The sequence below is a fragment of the Etheostoma spectabile genome, unplaced genomic scaffold (assembly GCF_008692095.1).
Source record: "Etheostoma spectabile isolate EspeVRDwgs_2016 unplaced genomic scaffold, UIUC_Espe_1.0 scaffold273, whole genome shotgun sequence".
Taxonomy (NCBI): domain Eukaryota; kingdom Metazoa; phylum Chordata; class Actinopteri; order Perciformes; family Percidae; genus Etheostoma; species Etheostoma spectabile.
Window position 1 is genome coordinate 1227808 of NW_022605577.1, and position 3490 is coordinate 1231297.

The 3490-nt window shown below is 40.8% G+C and overlaps 1 protein-coding gene across 1 annotated transcript in view; it reads right to left on the reverse strand.

The window, feature by feature from the left end:
* The window catches only part of aff2 (AF4/FMR2 family, member 2), a 197518-nt gene that overhangs the window by 129622 nt on the left and 64406 nt on the right, over positions 1–3490 (reverse strand).

Genomic DNA, 3490 nt, shown 5'->3' on the forward strand with positions numbered 1-3490 from the left:
GGACAGGTGACACTAGGGATGAGGAACCGGTGAAACAAATCAGGGCTGGGCAGGTAATCACAAAAGGCGGGAAAACTAACAGGAAGTAAAACAAGACAAAACAGACTTCAAAATAAAACAGGAAACAGTACATACAGACACTAACAATCAGGACAGCAAGAACTCAAGGTGCACCTTTAAAGCTATTGTTTATTCCTATTCCTTATGTCCTTAAGATCTTTTGTTAATCTTATAATAATGGCGATTTTTATCTTGATTTAAAAATGATTTGGTGTTGTGGAGCAAAGGATTGTTGAAGACAAATTTCCCTTCGGGGACATTAAAGTGTATTCTGTTTTATTCTAATAGTTCAAATTTCTATTGAGGTAACCTTTTTGCGGTTTAATTAACTTATTCTAATTCAGCATTTATGGCGGTAATCCAAACTTTATAAAACATACAACACACGGTCAATCTAGGTTTGCCCTCATGCATCTGGTGAATAACAATGATAACTGAATTTGAGCAAAACTGAGAAAAAGAGACTGCTTATGCAACATCACTGATGCAAAAGAGTGGAGTCAGCGTTCAATCAAGGGTGTGCTGAAGCGTCACCATGGACGCGTGGACTTTATTATTACTTATGGTACAAACTGAAAGGAGCATGGGGAGTTGGTGGCGCACCCGGGATCGGTGTACTGAGAGGGAAATAAGTGCAGAGTTGTTGAATTTCCAAAATAAAAGCTGACTCTAGTTGGTTGCATTACAGCTACAGCTGCAGCACAGCAGCAGCCTCCTACTGCAATCCTTCCTTTCACACTTCTAATGTGGAGAAGCTGGAATTAGGTAACAAGATAAACACAGCTGCACGTGTGTGTGCGCGTGCATGTCCGTTTGCATGTATGTGCATGTATGTGCGTGCATGTATGTGTGTGTTCGTGTGTGTGCGCATGTATGTGTGTGTGTGTGCGCATGTCCGTGTGCATGTCCGTGCGACCGTATGTGCGTGTGTGGGTGTGTGCATGCATCCGTGTGTGTGTGTGTGTGTGTGAGTGAGTGTGTGCATGCGTCCGTGTGTGTGTCTGTACATATGTGCATGTGTGTATGTCTGTGTCTTTGTGTGTGTGTTTGGGTGCATGCGTCCGTGTGTGTGTCTGTGCATATGTGCGTGTGTTTTTGTGTGTGTGTGTGTGTGTGTTTGTGTGACCGTATCTGCGTGAGTGTGTCCGTGTGTGTTTGTGTGTGCGTGTCTGTGTGTGCGTGCGTATGTGCGTGTGTGTGTGTGTGTGTGACCATATCTGCGTGAGTGTGTCTATGTGTGTGTCTGTGTTTGTGTGTGCGTTTCTGTGTGTGTGTGTGTGTGTGTGTTTTTGAAGCGTGGGGGAGATATACTTTTAGTATTTATATTTATTTAATATCTCATTTATACTAATTATACTTATTTAATTAAATTGCAGTCTTTTGCTATTTGATAAGGGCACAAAGCCATAGTGCGCTTTTGATTTAGTTTGTTGACAGATAATTTGCCAAAGCAGTGAGGCAAAACATACCATTTTTATTTACTTTTCTATTTAAACTCGGATGTGATTTAAAATGTATCGAAGTACAAGACTTCAAACTAAAGATCCTTAAAGAGAAAGTGAAATTACAGATTTTAAAAACTACTTCAAAAAGTAAACGTACACAAAAAACTACTCAATTACAGTAACGGGAGTTATGGTAACTCGTTACCTTTCCTTTACTTCACACACACACACACACACGAACACGCACACACACACACACACACTCAACTGTTATCCAGCAGGTCACTAGGTCAAAGGGCTTTAAAGGTCACTGACATCACAATTTCCCATCATGCCTCATCGCCCCCTCAGCAGTGGATGACTCATATTCATCAGATGACTCATGTGTGTGTGTGTGTGTGTGTGTGTGTGTGTATAAGGGAGCTGTGTAGCTCAACGTTTAGTTTAATATGAGTCTAGTGAGTTATCTGCATGTGTGTGTGTGTGCGTGTGCGTGTGTGTGTGTGTGTGTGTGTGTGTGTGTTTTTCATCTCTGAAAGTGTGAAAACCCGTCCTGACGACACACGAAGCGTTGCTATGCAACTTTTCCCTGACATCATCTCTTCCCTCCTAGACGAGTTCCTGTGTTTTGACAGCCGGTACTTCCGATAGTTTGTGTATCTTCGCAGGTATTTGAAAGTGTGTGCGTGTCTATAAATGTGTTACTACTACTACTACTACTACTACTACTACTATGCAGTACACTGGTAAGAGAAAATAATATTTAACCCTCCTGGTGTCTTTGGGTCAAATTTGACCCCCTTCCAAAAAGTTCCTATATCAGAAATTTGGGTTTCTTTCCGAAAAATTTCCCAAAAACTAAGGTGGATGATTCCCAACAACGTTAAATAGTTAAGTAAATAATCAGTTTACTACTTTCATTCAATTTGGGTGTTTTTTTTGTCAATTTTATAGTATTTTGAGAAAAAAACAACTGGTAAAGGATTTAAAAAAGAGAAAAAGTCATAAAGTGACTAAAATGTAAAAAAAAAAAAAAATACAAAATGACAAAATGTAAAAAAAAAAAAAAAAAAAAAAATGGTCCAAACACTGCAAAAAGTCATTAGTCTTTTGCAGAGTGTGTTCCAGACCTACTCTATATGTAAAGTGTTTGGAGATAACTCTTGTTATGAATTGATACAATAAATAAAATTGAACTGAAGGTTTGAAGTCAGTTTAAGCAGCGTTACTTCTGCCCACAATACCTCTGATACACGCCGTTACCTTGAATTGTGAAAACGTTCAAAACGGCAATGTATCTGAGCCAAGCGGCTTGTAGCCGTGCCGTCACAAAAAAGGGGAAAAAATGAGCCGCGAGCCTCCGCTCCGATTCACCTCACCTCACATTTTGAACTCCCCGATCTTTCCACTTGACACGGCTAAAAGCCACACAGCGAATTCAATGGCGGACCCATATTATTGACAAAGGCTTTTCATGCAGCTCACAGCCCACTATCTGTCACACAGCCTGTTGGCCAGCGTATTGATTTGTGAAAAGGAGAGAAAGAGGTGAATGACAGTGGGCCGAGAGGGATGATGAGAGGAAGTCAGACAGGGAGTGATGAGACAAATGAGAGGAAAAGAAAGATAACTTGACACGAAGCAGTCAAAGAAGGCCTCGTCTTTGGACTGAGAACATTCGTGAAAAAAACGCATTTCCGTTTTGACACCACCCTGAAGGAACCCAGTAACAAAACAACAAAAGACAGGAAAAAATAGGTAGGATTTGTGGAAAGAAACATGTTGCGTGGTGGGATTTTGATGAGACGCAGATAGGAAAAGAGGAGAATGGAGAGAAAGAGAGATGAAAGGAGGGTAAAGGACAGGGGAACATTGTGGAAGGAGTAGTGCATGAAGTCATCCTACAAAAAAACTTGAATAATCATTGACCTGAGCCAACAGATATCCTTCTTTTCTCTCACTCTGCTTCTCTCTTTCCCCCCCCC